Source organism: Pleurodeles waltl, chromosome 7, assembly GCF_031143425.1.
Source record: "Pleurodeles waltl isolate 20211129_DDA chromosome 7, aPleWal1.hap1.20221129, whole genome shotgun sequence".
In the NCBI taxonomy this organism is placed as follows: Eukaryota; Metazoa; Chordata; class Amphibia; order Caudata; family Salamandridae; genus Pleurodeles; species Pleurodeles waltl.
This window is the reverse complement of record NC_090446.1, coordinates 348,487,076-348,504,163: the sequence shown is the minus strand read 5'-3', so window position 1 is coordinate 348,504,163 and position 17,088 is coordinate 348,487,076.

The window sequence follows — 17,088 nt, the reverse complement described above, 5'->3', positions numbered from 1 at the left end:
GGGTGTGGGTGGGGGTGTTGCGTGTGTGTGTCCCTGTTTTTTCCCTCCCCTGTGTCGTAGGTGCAGTACTCACCGTGGTCTTCGCCGCCGGCGTTCGTGCTCCTGGTAGAGGAGCAAGAAGATGAGGGCTGGAAGAATGTGAAGCTCTGGTTCCATGGCGTCCTCGTTCCTCGTGGAGTGTGTAGAGGTGAGCGTTTTTCCCTCGGGATTCCTGTTTCCGCCGTGTTTTTATCCACGGTGAATCCACCCCGGAAAAGGTGGCGGTTTGGCCTGTCATAATAGTGTGGGCGGTACATTGTCTCCCGCCTGTCTGTTGGCGGTGACCGCCGCGCTGATTGTTTGTACCGCCTAGGCGGTCGGAGTGTTAAAGTGGCTGTCTTAGTTGGCGGTTTCCGCCATGGTCGTGATTCCAAATTTTTTACCGCCGGCCTGTTGGCGGTCTTACCGCCGCTTTAACACCGACCGCCAGGGTTGTAATGACCCCCTTAGTCTTGAGCATGTCTGCTTGTAGAACATGCGAGATATCATCATGCATTGTTTAGAAGAAAACATGTGAGAAGTCAGGTCATACATGGGATTAAATCACTCAGCATAGTGAGGCTAGTGAATATGTCCAAAGTTGAGAAACCCCAGCAGGTACTGCAACTTTTTCAGTGTATCGGGAGACTGCAAGGCAGCACACTGCTGAAGGAAGTCCGGGACTAAACCCTTGCCCTCACTAGATAACACATAACCTAGAAAAGTCACCATCAGGCAGGCAATTTTCAATTTCTTAAAACTGATCTTTACCCCATGATGTTAACATGGTCACCACTCTGTCCACCCTAGTTAGATGTAGATTTAAATTATTACCAGTCAAATAAATCTCATCAATATATGACAATACCTCGGGATGTGGTTGTAAGATCTCCATGACGCATGTAGAAAATAAACCAAAATTGTTCTTTTAGTTTATAGGAAAATGTCCTAATGAGAAATACACCCTATCAAAACTAAACACTGTTAAATATTCACTTTCAGGCACTATATTTGACTAAAAAGTTGTTGGAATTATCTAGGGTAGTTTTGCATTTTTTTCACACCAGGTTGGCCATTAAACCTGTGCCATGCGTATATTGCACAGCATAGTGTCGCATATGCAAATTCAGATTTCTATAATCTATATGACATGAGATAGATAGATAGATAGATAGATAGATAGATAGATAGATAGATAGATAGATAGATAGATAGATAGATAGATAGATAGATAGATAGATAGATAGATTTGGACTCTACAACCTCTATGTATTGAAGAAGTAGCAAGTAGCAGGACTTTCTAAGAAACATGCCAATATAGCTACAAATCCTCCTGCAAAGCAGGTCTTGATCCAGAGCGATATATATATAGGTCCCCCCAAGAAATATGTTAAATAAAAACTATAATTATCTTATAATATTATATAGATTTACCTTATATGCAACTGTGCTTTTCATGGCATGTAAATGAGGTTGTCATCACTCATGTGTTATGGTACATTGAACTATGAGTCCTTTAATATGAGGCAACAAATCAGTTTACTACACGACAAGACACATGTGTGTCACTCCATGTAAATATTGCTGTTTCCCTCAACAAACGGGTGTGAATATATAGAGGGGCTCATGGCTTCTACGAAAAGTTTACTAAGTGCCAATGATATGTGTGTGTATAAGTTAACTTCAATTATTTGTTAAAAAATTATTTGCACACTTCACCACTATATACATGTGCATCCCACACAATGTAAACATTTATGTTTCTAAGCACAGAGAGGTATGTATATAAAGACGTTTATTTTAGCCACCAAAACTTTAGTGTCATGCGGAAATGAATGCATGAGTTCATTTCATTTTTTGTGTAAAATAAATCTGCTCCCTTTCACCCTTTGTCAGATCATTATTCTCTCTGACTCACCCTAAACGATTCTGACTTCAATGAACTCCCAAACATCTCTTTTCCACCTCCCACCTCCTTTTTAACCAAATCGTCCAAACGAGGAAACATTTCGCTACTCCCAATAACAACTTACAGTTTCCCTTTTTGTATCTATTCCCATTATTCAATCTCTCCTTCAGACCCCTACAAAACACACAAGCACTCAAGAGAACACTCTTAAAGCAACTAATCCACAAGGGGGAGAAACAAAAAAAATACTAATCTACTATTCAACTCTATCTTGAGTTACAGAGTAGCATGCTACTCGACGCAAAGCGATTCAATGCCACCTCAGGGTAGTAAGCACTATATAAATACAATATACAATTATTTGTTTTTGCCTTCTCTCTTTCCAGGGGTCGGAAAGGCAGTGGCAGGGGGCACCACTGTGACCCCTAAATGACACCCATACAACTGCTTCTTTCCAACTGCCACAAGAGAGGAAAGTATGTGGAGACTCGGAGTCCCAACTTGACCTTATTGGAGAGACGTGTGCCTCGCTATGAACTCTACAGCAGTCCACGAAAATGGTGACAATTCCAATATCAGGTCTTTGCAGGGCCGTAATGAAGGCCCCTGCAGCCCCTTCTGTGCAGAGGGCGCATTCAAACCAAGGCGTATGATATCTATGAGATACAGAAGTTTGGGGGGGGCACCTCGCCACACTTTGCTGGGCAGTCTCATTCTTTTATGCTAAGCTGCGAAGTCTCTGACAGTTTCACAAACAGTGACTGAGGAACAGGTGCCCCATATGGCCTGGGAAATGCCTACATATCGGAGGCCCACTGGTCACTCTCCAAACTGCAGTAACATGACAGGTCTCGACCATTCAGGAGCATGTGGCTCGAATGGGAAGACATTATGGGATGCCACACCCCAATCACCGTCCCATCTCCATCCAAAGATATATCCCTGGCAAGTAGGGGCAAAGGCCAATATTTATACTTTTTTAGCGACGCATTTGCGCCGATTTTGCGTCAAAAAACCATGCAAATGCGGCGCTAAAAAAAGTATAAATACGGGCCAAAGTATTTATATGTGCATCGGTATTATAGTAAGTAAAGTACATGTTTTACACAGTCTCTCACTACACGGAATCAAATTGTACAAAGTGATGAGATCCCTCTGCACATTTTGCTGGGCGGCTTCTCAAATGTAACCAACTGTCTTAAAAATGTATAAATAGCCTGAACTACAAGAAAGGCCCAGAGCGGTAGACCCCACCCCCGAACCACCCCTCCCTTCACAATAAGTGTATATGTTACTCGATTAAGAGCATAAGATACTATTTTAAATTGCGTGAAGCCACTTTTGCTTAGAAATAAGTTAGTTCGGAGGAGTTTTTTTCACTCTAAATGTACTGACATTTTGGCTCTCTACCCTAAGATCACAGCTTAAAAGTAATAAAAATGTTGCTTCCTGTCAGGGCATCTCTTCTCTGGAACTGAGCGGCTACCAGGCAGGACAATGATCTTGGCTATCATTCTTACATCTTCTTGGGCTTCACAGTACTTACCCTAGGACCCAAGTTCATGATATGTTAGGAAGCAACCCTTCAGAACTAACGCAAGACGCCAAAGCTCTTCCTAACTATACTCTAACCCCACATTCTACAAACACAACAAATGCAGTAGCTACAAACCAAACCACCAGATGAACAATAAGGCCTTGTCAGGAGTATAAGACACTATACTAACGCTATAATACAATATAATTTAGTCTCCTTACTGCTTCAGAATTTTTTTTCTGTAGAGCAGGAGCATCCTATCATATACATCTATGCTGAAGTCTCCATGAAACCAGTTAATAGACAAGCAAAGAACAGTATGGAATGCAGCATCAAAACAAGGCTAAAGGGTATCATTCAATGGCAATATCTGATTATATTCACTTAATATTTGGGGTAAGCCCTAACTGGCTTCTTTTCTTTAGATGGTAATGATGTGTGCTTTATTGTAATGCTCTCTATGCAGTCAGTGCGAAGGGGGCGATCCTTCAGGGAAATGTAGCCCGTGTTCAAAGGCACACAAGCCCTATGTACCCTTAAGAGTTACAAGACTTGCCTATCATACATCAGGAGAGAATACCAATTATACTGGGATTTCCAAAGAACTGTGCCACTCATTGGATATGAAACACTCACAAGGCCTGGCTGTGTGTTGCATGTTTAAAAGGGATTAATTGGCCTTAAATGGAATCCCTTTCGAGCTGTATTAGTTTCTATAGATTTTCTCGGTATGTTCCCCTCTATTAACTAACTCATAACATAGAGCACTGGGTTGGCAAGTTTTACCTCTACATGGCCTTGTAGATATTGCCCCCTTTCACAAATTACTCTCCGTGAAAGTGGTGTTCCATGGGTGTTGCAGCAACCATGGAATCTGACGCATTCTCAGATTTACAAGTTTCTTAAACCTGGAAACGCAGGTTTGATGCAGGGAAGCAATAAGGCTTGCAACGCTGCCCTGCCCCAAAACTTTGTAAATGAGGTCCTGAATTTTTGAGTAAAGGGATGCCTCGTCAGTAACCAGGCTTAAAGGAGACAGACCCAGATTATGTTGAGTTCAGAAGAAGTTGAATACGAATGTAATACAACTCCTATGATCAGGATGCAGTTCCAATATGAGTCTTTGTACTTGTTGGCGAAAGATTCGCACACTTTAGCAAACTGGGAAAATGGTGCAATAAGCTGGTACGATTGAAACCTTCCAGTGAAATAAGAATATGACAATGCTTACTGTGGTATATGTGGTTTGGGACAGTCGTGTATTTTAAATTGTTTATGAATGGGACATAAATGTGCATAGTATAGTACAAAAAGTTAGTGGAGATTAGGTTTAATGCTTATATTGTCTTATTATGATGAAACTGGACATTGTACTATATCATTTGAATTAATGAAAAAAAGAATAAATGATCAACGTGTAGTTGTTCACATTACGCATCCTCGCCTCCCTGAAAATAATAATGGTAGATGTGAATGTTTTGCATATTAAAGTAGGAGCATTTAAAGTGGATACTTATTACACTGTCGGTTGGTCAAGGGATTTGTTGTAACTAGGTATGTAACTGACCCCCCACTCAAGCACACACACACGGTTTCCACTTATTGTGTAGTTCCACTCCCTTGCAAAAATGTTTTAATAAACCTCACCTCCCCTCTTAAATTCACGTTCAAGTGAATGCAGCAAAGTTTACACCCACCTCGTCACCTTGTTCTCGTGATTCTATCACGTATCTCTGTTCATTCTTCTTCTCCTGTCTTCGATCTCAGCTTCTATTCCAGATGATGTACTCCTCATCTGTAGAGACCTCTCACGGGTGAGATTTTCAGTTTCCAGTTACTGCTGCATTCCTTTGTGTTCCTTACTAGACGTTTGTGGTCAGAGTAACTCATAAATACTTTTACATTTCTTCATAAACTTGCACTGTACCATTTCTACATTGCCTGACACCGGAGCAAATTAGGTAGTTCGGGTCCGTAGCCTGCAGTTTAAGAGGGATATTTCTATTAATAGCTGCATAACTTCAAGTGACCCAAAAGGTGCGCAAACAACACACCAATAAGTATATACGCCGTTTCACATCAAAAGGCTCAAGGTATATTGAGGGTGCATCTGACAGATGTCCCCTGGCATCGAGGAATCGTGGTATACCTGGGGATCCTGCAGAGCTGGAAAAACACATATATCATTAATGTACCTATGGGCAATACCTACTTAATAGGAATGTATGGAGACGCAACCGAATCAGCAGGGAGAGTACCACCACCGAAATCAGTATACACACACACCGAAAGCCTATAGTAGTTATGGTCATATAAAATGCACTATTCGAGTGTAGAAAATGTGTGTTAGAGCTACTAGGAGAAATTTGAGGCCATTTGACCAGGCAAATGCAAACAAATTAAATAATAACAAACCATTGTTTAAACACCGTAAAGATCCTTCGCACAAACCTTGCACTCACATCTGCATGCCACAGGTGTATATGACATGGAATTAAATAGGTGTAGCCGGCAGGTAGATACATCAAGGATATTGGTCAGGGGTAACAGGTTATTGTGAATGGAGCCGCCTGAGATCCCCACAGGTGTGAAGACCTCTTGTCTCTTTCAAGCTGAATAAAATGGCCCAGTGCTATTATTATATATTTCACTTGCTAGTGATTTCAGACTATTTAGGCATTCGCTGAGCTAAAGAATAAGGAATCTGATGCAAATGAAGATAAGCATTTTCCAGCATCACAACATTTTGATCTGGTATTGAAGCTGGGGTTAGAGTTTCAACATCAGAACATCACTGTCTCCCTCTCTTTAAGAAAGAAAAATCCTGACAATATTATTTATCTAACACTACTTTTGCAGACACAAACTTACATTTAAAAAAAGGGGGAGACTGTATTTGTTTCACACCCCACCCATTCTGCTAAACGTTTTCTTGGTTCTGGAGAGCCTCTAAGTCCAAGCATGGTCATTCTCCTTAATACTGTTATCAACCTAGCAAGGGGCCGTAAGTGACACAGAATACATTTCCAGCTTGTACCACTTGAGCAGCATGATTCTCTTAATACAACTTTGTTTCAGAATGTTTGTTTGCTTATACCATCGCATTGGGCCGAGAAGCAGTCCAGTTGTAGCATTTTCGTGACTCATAAACAAGCAGGCAAAAATACTGCTTTTTAAGTAGAGCACACCACACCGCATTGTCTGGTACGGCTTTCTAATAGATGCTATTACTACCTAACTCAAATAAATTCAGTGTATCAACCTCAAATGGGTAACTAGACACACATGCACTGTTACCTGCATTGAGGTGAGTGGTGGCCTGAGTCAAGGAGTAGAAAGGAACTGGGCTGACCTTGAGTGGTTCCAGGTTAGTATGTGCAGAATACTCCACCCTAGTGTTCGATGTGTGCTTGTGCTGCCTCACTTCAGAGTATGGACGTTTCATGCAGGCAATTAGATGGTGTATGTCCCTGGCATGGCACTTGAAACAGTGACAACTTCAGCCAATCCTGGTAATAGATTCAGTGTGACATAAACAGTACTTGTTCTAAACCGTATACCATAAAATACTCTGCATTCACTACCCCTAGTGAAGGGCAAGGGTTACTCCAATGAGATAAATAACCACTATGTATGTAGCTCTGTCTGATGGCTTGCAGGTAGAGTGATGGGTGCAGATACTGTCCTGTGAGATGAGCTGCTTAGTAGGGTTTCAGGTCCCAACAGTGGCAAAGGAAAGGATGTGCAGTACCCACTGACAAAAGAGGCAGTGTGAGCTCCTTTCTTCCGACTAGTGGCAGCCTTGGGACTGTATAGAAGGCAGACATAATGATGGGGAAGATGCCCCCCCCCCAGAGCTGGAGAGAGAAAGCTGCACCAAGGGTTTTCAGAATATGACAGAACAAGAGGGTATTGGAAATGCAGATGAAGAATCTGAATGCGACCCTCCAAATAATGTTCTTGCGTAGGAAAATAGGAGGCAAATGTTTCTGTGGCTTTCACAGGGCTGGAGCGGCTTGATGTGTCTCTGTTGTAAGAACAGGTGAAATAGAGATGAAAACAATGGTGGAGCCTGCTCCTGTGTTTCCTACTTTCGATGGACTCAGAAAAAGGAAGGTTGACTAAGTGAACAGAAAATAGCTCCGCACTGAAAAAAGATAGCCATCTTCACAAGGATGTGAATGTAGAGTTGTGATCTGATAGAGCAACTGGGGTGGTGGGTGGGGGAGGGCTGTCCTGCTAGGCTTTGGAAAGTCCAGCACCACGGAGCCCAATAAGTGGAAGTGGGAAGGAGGCACTACATTGGAGATGATGTGAAAATCACAGATGGTAGTATTGAAGCTTCTTGTGTACAAGTTAAATACCATATTATCTGGGGTATGGGGTAGGAGATGAGTGCACCACAACTCTTGTGGAAGTGGTGGTCTAAGCTTCTGCCTCTTCGATGGGCAGACTAAAAAGGAAAGTGATTTATGGGTGAAGAGAGAGATCAAGAAAGAGTCCAGTAGCCAGAGAGAATAAAACACCTCACAGTGTCAGTGAGCATCCTTGGCCCTCTCACTCCATAAACAATGAAAACACAAGAATGAGAAAAAGTTGAAGTTGTGGGTTGTAAATTTTCCTAACCACAGACGCAAAAACACAGTTTGAGGGGTAACGGGACCTCCCACCTTGGGTTCCACCCAGCGCACCCATTACATGGACTAATCAAATACTCAAGGCAGTGACTGTAGTCAAACAAAAAGCAAAGTTGTATCAATGGTCGTTCTGTGGTGCAGTTGTACTCCAAATTAGAAAAGTCTGGACGTTTATCGTGGAAGAAACAACAGACCAGTGATGCTGAAAGGACTACCACCATGGTAGTGGCGTTTGTTGGCAAAATAAAGAATCTCCTGCAGAGACAGAAGAAAATGTCTTTAATTTCATGGACAGGAAACTTTTCAAATTCTCAGATTTAGGCGGTCATTCTGACCGCGGCGGTCGACGGTCGCCGCCCGCCAAGCGGTTCCCGCCGAAAGACCGCTCCGCGGTCTGCGGCCATTCTGGCGTTCCCGCGGGGCCGGTGGGCGACTGCCAGAAGACCGCTGGCCGGCCCAGCGGGAAAGCCCCTTCAACAATGAAGCCGGCTCGGAATGGAGCCGGCGGAGTTGCAGGGATGCAACGAGTGCAGTGGCACCCGTCGCGATTTTCACTGTCTGCAAAGCAGACAGTGAAAATCTTTGTGGGGCCCTGTTAGGGGGCCCCTGCACTGCCCATGACAGTGGCATGGGCAGTGCAGGGGCCCCCAGGGGCCCCACGGCACCCGTTCCCGCCATCCTGGTTCTGGCGGTGGACACCGCCAGAAACATGCTGGCGGGAAGGCGGTCGGAATCCCCATGGCGGTGCTGCAAGCAGCGCCGCCATGGCGGGTACCCTGGGCCAGCGGTAAACCGGCGGTAAACCGCCGGCTCCCCTTTTCTGACCGCGGCTTTACCGCCGCAGTCAGAATCGCCCAGGAAGCACCGCCAGCCTGTTGGTGGTGCTTCCGCCGCCCTCCGCCATGGCGGTCATGGACCGCCAGGGTCAGAATGACCCCCTTAGTGCCTTAAACAATGTTGCGTTACTAGCTTTTGTGTAGGCAGCATCTGACATTAATTTGACCCTGTGGAATTGTCTACCTGTCCGAATTGCCTTCCCAAAGTTTTTCAAAGGTTTCACCACAGAACAAAGTCAATCTTCATGTGTTTCTAGTCTGCCTTTTTACCTTTTATATGTAAGTGCTGATTCAGTACACGGTTGATTGGATAGGCACGACCAATGCACATGTGGATTATAAAGTGATAATTCTAATGTACATTTAAAACAGATTTTTGTGAAATATGGTATATGCATAGAAGTGATGCGATACGTTTACTGTATAATATGCAATTTGTTATGGAACTAGCGCGCTGGGAAGGCTTTTGGAGGTAGCTCTTGGCTAATGGTATTACACAATTTTAAATCTTTCTAGTGTGTTTGGTGGGATCTTATGTGATCTGTATATATGCCGTTTTAAAGACCATGAACTAAATAAATGTTTTTTGCTTTTTTTTACCCCTGAGCTGCGTTTAATGTTGTTCTGAAGGATGCTAGTGTGTACTGCATCTTTATACTATTTGGAGCCCTCATTACAGCTGAATTTAAAGTACACTTGGGCAGTGTTGCATGTATTCATCCAAAGTGTAATGTTGGAAATTTCTGGCTTACATTGGTTTAAGTACTTCTGAGAGCACATTTGAGGTGCAGGCACATACTGGAAAGGAGAAATTAAATGGCATTAAAGTGATTCCTAGTGGTCAAGAGGGCAGGGGCAAAGTCTCTCTCACAGAAATCGAGCTGCTACTGAATGAAGAGATTTCAGGAGGTGGTGGGGCTTATGACAGGCCGAAAGGGCTGGGGAAGAAGCAGACTGTGTTGTTATGCTGTTTATTTGTACAGGAACTCCACACCACCATTAGATCGTTACGTAAATGAACCAGAGAGGAACAAACATCTAGTAGGAGCATCACTCCTCGACCCACCTGTCCAGCAGTGGACAATGGGACACTATGAGTCTACTGGTAGAATGAGCTGGTGCACCCGGGGTGTAGCTGAGATGTGCCATTAGTTGCGCTACGGGCAGGAGACGGCCAATGTTGGGATTTGAAGTGACACCATCAGCGGGGCACCCACATGGGAGGACGTTTAATGCATGACGCCAGATGAGGACTGGCCTCTTCATTCCTCAACCACGCACGGATCAGCTACTCTTCTCAGCTCCCTTGTGGATAATTCTGCCAGTGGCTGGGGCCGCATCCTATCGGCACAAATTAATTACCCACCCACCTGCTCCTAAGCAAAGTCAGGAGTGGCGGAAATTGGTAAGTAGATGAGAAAGGGAACACACCAAAATTGGAAATTTCGCTGCTTTTCTATCTCCTTGGTGCGGTGTGTAAATTTGGGAGACCCGGCTGGTAGGAGGAGGAACTGATCTGCTGGTGGTCCTGGACCTTTCTGCCCTACCATGAGTGGCCTGGTTCTGATGATTCTTGGGGATCATGCCTGCTTACAGGTGCCCCGGTAGGGACGGTGTGTGATGCAGTTCCCTGGTAGTGTAAATTGGTCTGTGTGTTTTAGCACAACTCTGTCACGCTGCTGTGGGCAGAGGGGAAGCTTGCATTCTTACTGTTATGATCTGAGTTCTCAAGTGCCCTTCAAGGAATGTGCACTGTTGCCACCAGGTGCAGGCCCATGCCATGAGGTATATATTTTGCAGTGTTAATGAATGTCTGCATGACATGATGTGATGGTATTTGATCGTGGCGAATGTGCCTTTGTTAATGTACGTTTCAAGAAACAACTGCCATATATCTTCCGTGGATTCTCTTATCTAAGGTGTACATACCATGATTGGGTTTTATTCTCTTCTCCTGAGAATTTGATAAATTAAAAATTACGTCTTGTTAAACCACACCGCTCTGTATGCCTCTCTCTATGTGACTTTAATGATTATGTCTTCAAGTGGGGAAGGGCAGCGGCGATGACTTGCATGTTGTGAGGGCACTAAGCACATGCCTACACCAGGTCAATTTCACCCAATTATTTATTTCCTGATCTATTTATACACCTATTTTTCAACGTTGTTTTGTACAACACTAACGTAACACCTTACAAGAACTTCAGTGTCCTGGGACAAAGCATGCATGCATAACTGAACTTAATATGCACATAGACAGGAGATCATTTACTTCAAAACAGTGCCTCCCCACTGTCTCGGTTTGTTGTGCCCTAGTGTCTAATCTAGGTCCCTTAAATATATATATTCTTTAAATCATTGTGAGTTGCATTGCATGAGGCAATTGCTGTTGTTGGGCTCTCTGTGTCTAGCCTTTAAAATGCTCCAGTCGCACGGGAAACGGGATGATCTTTGGGAGGAATTTCGCAGAGTATTCCACCTACACTCAAGCTTCGCCATCAATCGTCGAACAAGAAAGCAATACGTTGGGAAGATGCTTACAGATGCAGTTTAACAACCAGCGCCTTTTTTGTTTGACCAAACATGCTCCCAAACAAAGGAAAGCCCCATGTCTGAAAGCACCCGCTTTTAAATGCACCCCGTGCTCAAGGAACCCCTCCTGAACGGGAGAAGATGTAAGACCAGCGTTGTCCACCTACACGAGCTCCCACACTGATTGATTCGTGGTTCCTCTGCTGCTGGTTTTGTGCGCGCCGAATGGAGGCGGAAGTGGACGTGAAAGGAGCGCTGCAGCTTTAAGGCGAATGATTAACCCGAGGAGTTCCTCCAGGCACATGTGCGCCGAGTCCCCTCTGGAGGGTGCGGCGGCTGTAGAACAGGATGTCCTGCAGTGACAGACGTGAAGGGGGGATTGAAGACAGATCGGTAGAACTGCCGGGGGTCGTCCCTCTTTCAGATGGACCCCTGAGCTGTATCCATCGCTTACTATCAAGTGTGCAATGCCGTGTCCATATGCATCACCCATCAAGATCTATTAATGGTTCACTACACAGAAGCGCCGGACAAACCCACCCGGGGCTGCAGCCAGCGCGAATGACGCACGATGCCCACCCCCACCCCTGAGCCTCACATACCAAAGTGGCCACATGTGTAATAGAAAAACACATAGGTGTGAGTGTCCTTGCGCTAGCACAGATCAACGAAAGGCGCAATTGGCCACGCTTTAAAAACCCTTGATATGAACAAGGACCACTCATGATGTTAAATCCATCCATTTGTGCAGGCGATCGTTTACAACTGCAAGCAACCTACACAACGTGGCTTTGACTAGAACAGGCAGGAGTTAAGGCGTGAGCTGATTACCTGTGACAAAAGTTCAGAGTGAGATTGCCGGCAATGTATTGGCTCACTGGAAAACTGCTTATTTACCCCAACCCTGGTACTTCAGTTTCGTGCCTGACTTTTACGTTTTATTCTGTCACTGTCAAAGATCTTTATTCGGCATTTGCCATAAAAGTACAAATTAAAATCACATATCCAAGTAAACAGACAAACAAAAAAAGGATTAAAATACAACTCATAAGATCATATCTTACATATATTACAAAAAAGGGGGCAAAGTAATCTAGTCCAAGTTCCTCTTTAGCAAATATACCAGTATTCTTATCAGAACATTAACTAAAGTCATACAATATAAAACCAGAAGCTTTTTAGCTACCCTAAAATATATTAAAAGCCTTTCTCCCTATGGGAGGATCTATCCTATACCAAATATAAAATCTAAAGTTTTAAAACAGAAATAAGTTTTAAAAGTCATCATAAATACATTAATAAATTGCAAAAATTATTAGTATCGATTCCTAATAGCAATAGATGATCTAATAAAATGTCATACCTGAAAACTAATTTTGACATTTGATAATTTCTGAAGGTATATCAAAGCTTCCTTGTAATGGATCGGTCTTTACGTAAAATAGGTAATATAAAAGCATCCCTCTGGGTGGCATAAAGGGAACAAAAAAGAAAAAAGTGGGAAGTACTTTGCTTTGAACTAGCATCACAGGGACAAGGTGATAAGTCTTTTTGCCAAATACACTGATTCGGAAAGGCCACCTTAAAATGAATCAAGTTCTGTCTAAAAAAGGTTAACAGAGAGTATATTTTTGGACATGAAAACCAGGTCAAATAGGGTTCTATATGTAAGGCCGTAACAATCTGCGTATAAGAATCTAAAGATTTCAATTTCAAACAGCTATGAAGTCTTGTGTCTAAGGTATGCTCAAAGTATCGTGATTTCAGCAGGGATCTAGCGGTTGTGGTTAGCAGTTGGGGTTCATCAAACATATGCTTAAGCCCCAATTTATCAAAAGATGATCGCAGATATGAGAGACAGGGGATCCTGTTCGAGGTGGCCAGCTGAATGCATTCAGTAATACATTCCTGTACAAGACTTGCCGCTGGATTCGTCCAACATCTAATCCACAACAAAAGAGGGGCGATAGAGTCTGTGTCCTCTAAGAAACATTGACCCACCTCCTCGTGGATAATGATGTTTGCTATACACTTGGGTACCATCAACAGTCTGCGCATACATTTATTCTCAATACATTGGAGAGTAGGTACTTTGATGTGGCCCCAGACACCAGCCCCGTATAGGGCTGCTGAGGCACACTTGGAATTATATAGCGTCATAATCTGAGAAGACAGTCTATGACCAAGTTTACGGGCGAATCGAAAGATCGCTTCCATGTTCCTTGCCATTTGTTGGGTCTTAAATTTAAGGTGGGTATTCCAAAGCATGGAAGAACGTAAATGCATACCTAGGTAGCAGAAATCTCTCACCTTATTAATATTGTTGCCCCCCATAGTAAATTGTTTAGATTTTGTATTTCGGGGGCCACATATCATAACAAATGTCTTAGAATAGTTGACTTTCAAATCGAGGTCCAACATAAAGTTCAGAAAGAGGTCCAACAGGCCTTGTAAGCCGTTTGCAGTACGTGCAATGAGTACAGCATCATCTGCATATAACAAAACTGGAAGCAATCTCTGACCCATCTTTGGCACGTCCTTCCCATTTTTTAACAAAAAGTCATAGAGCCCATTTATATATATTAAAAAAAGAAAGGGAGCCAGAATACATCCCTGTCTTACTCCCATAGAGGGAATGGGGGCAGTTCTCTGTCCCAAAGGGCCAAACTGAACTGAAACCTTTAAATCCATATGAAGGCGCTTTATAAGTTCCAATAGAGTCACGTCACACCCCAGAGTTTCCATGATTTGCCACAACTTCTCCCTGTTTACCAAGTCAAATGCACTGGATAAATCCATAAAAGCCATATGAATTGACTCCCTTTTGGCAGGTACATATTTACTGAGATTAAGATTCAAGTTTAATTCTTGCTCAACTGTGCCCAAACCGGGTCTAAAACCAAATTGAATTGGAGATAAAATCTGTGTCTGTAACACCCAATCCTCCAGGCGGGATAAAATCACACTGCCCAGAATCTTGGCCGTAGAATCAATCAAAGATATTGGTCTATAACAGGAAGGATCTTGTCTATTGCCCTTTTTAAAAATAGGAATGATAATTGCCAGTTTCCAGGAAGAGGGTATGTTTCCTTTAACAACACTTCTTAGGACACTTGTAACTAAGGGGCCCCAAAGATTAGGCATAGATTTAAAAATATCGATGGGAACACCATCAGGGCCAGGAGCCCATCCTTGTTTTGAAGGATTAATGGCTTCAAGGATCTCATGTAGATCAAAAGAAATATCAAGGGCATTTATGTTGGGGTCTGTGCTGATCCAATTAATATTTTCCTCCCTAGTCAGAAAGTCGTTATCTGGATCAAAAACTTTCCTAAAGTGGTTCAGCCAAACTTCTTCTGCTATAAGACAATCATCAACCTTAGTGTTACTGTCCGAGAAATAAGAATAATTAACCACCTTCCAAAATTTTGAGGAGTCCTTCAAATCGGACGCAACCTGTAGCTCTTCCCACGCCTTAGCTCTGATTTCCTTTTTTCCAACGTGGCCTTATACTCAGCCCTAGCTGATTTAATTAAATAACGAGAAGTAGGAACTGATTTAAGGACATCTTTTAGTTTTTTGTGAGCACTTGAACACGCAGAATCAAACCATCTGTGTGCGGGCAGACCCATAGTATGCCTGTCCACCACGAGGGCATGCGAAATAGCACTGATTAATAGTTCAAACTCATGAACTATATAATCATGGTAAGACTGCTGAGATAAGCAAATGTTAATGGAGTCAAACCTAGATCTTATAATTTCTTGATTGAAAGTCGTTGGATTTATTTGATCCCACTTCAGAAGTAGACCAGAGTTTATATGAAAGGTGGTATTTCTTCTCATTCCCTTATCCCTAGATACCTGATCTATAATTAAGTCTAGGTTAATACACAAGGGATTTTGGTCACTGGCACAGTGAGGAATTATTTTAAAATCACAGATTAAATGATAATCTGGGGAGTCAATAAGAATGAAATCAATAGTACTCCCCTTCGCATTCCCTGTGAAAGTTGGAACATTTAAAGAGTCTGGTCCCGCTTTCTCCCTAACACGGACCAAGTCAAAATTACATAGAAAGGAGTTCAGAGCATCTCCTTCAGGTGAGTGAGTAAAGTGGATTAACGACTCTCCGCCTTCATTGGGAATAGCACACAATTCTAAATTTTCCTGACAACATAGGGGAGTATTGAATTCCCCGACCCATAAAACTACTAAATCTTCATCCTGTAATTTGGTGGAAGAATCAATAAAATCCACAGCGTCCTCTAACATTCCTTTAAGGAGACCACGTGGGGCATTATTGTAGAAATTTAAAATCAAAATACCTTTACACCCCCTAATGGATAGAAGAACAATCATAAAATAAGGTGAAGAATAAATTAAGGAAGCCTTCAATGATGGTAGTTTTAAGGATACAAGCACTAAAAGCCCTCCTCGTGCCTTTCCCATTGAGGAAGTTAATGCCGGCTGGTAAAGAGTTATATACCCATCCAAAAGGAACGTATCTTTTGACCAAGTTTCCTGTAGACAGATTATGTCAAAGGATGATATAAAACTCATCCAGTCTGGGTCGTTTATTTTAGATCGAAGCCCCGCAATATTCCAACTAATCAAAGATAGGGGCTTTGATCCAGAGGGTAACGCCAATTTATCAGTATAGTTTAAATGGAAGGTATCAAAAATGATCTCTCTTTCTTCCTGTACAAGTTCATCTTGGTCGTCGTCAGACATTAAGCTCAACACATTTTTTGGACCCGGACTGGCGATAGTCGTGAGTCAGTCATTCTCGTCAAGAGAATTAAAGGCCAAGGGACAATTGCTAGAAGGAACATTCACCTGTACAGATGGCCTAGCTGGAAATAAGGTGTGATTGCTAGGGACAACACTAAAATGTTGTGGAAAAAGGGAGTAGTCATAAAAATGGCACAGGGAATGTATTTGGATCCCATTAACTAAAAAGTTAGAATAGTCTAAATTTGCCAAAAGGTGATCAACTGAACACAGGTTGGCAAAATTGATTACAACACAGTCTCCATCATCCATATTTCTTCGGTGGCCAACTTGCTTCACTCTACGCGCCATAAGGATCTTATTATTTGGATTTAACCTTGAATTTAGATTTCAACCAGTGTGCAGACTTCCTTATTAAAGCTTGGGTGTCTTCTTTTTTGTTTCTATCCAAAGGAGGCACGTTTGTTAACACCAGAACATAGGGAATACAATCAGGAGGTAAGTGCAATACATCTGCTTGATAAATAGCTTTGTTTGATAATGGAGGATTTGGGCCAAGGGAATTAACTTCTTTAGGGATTGCTAGCGGCTGCTTGATCACAGCATTACCTTGGGTGGATATAGTCAAAGATTTGGCCATCAGTGTACCGGAGCCTTGAGATACATTTTCATTTGATGCCACATCCTGGGTAGGTACCTTTCCCTCACTTAATACTCCCGGATTAGATAACTGGGCAAGAGTACTAAGCACTTTATTACAGAAACAATCAAGTTTTTTAGTAATCAGGGAAATAAGTTTCTCCTCTAGGGTAGCACAAAACGCCGGGGAACGTTCCAAGGATGAGTTGATGCTTTGAACAGGGGGTTTAGGTGGAATTTTTGAGGA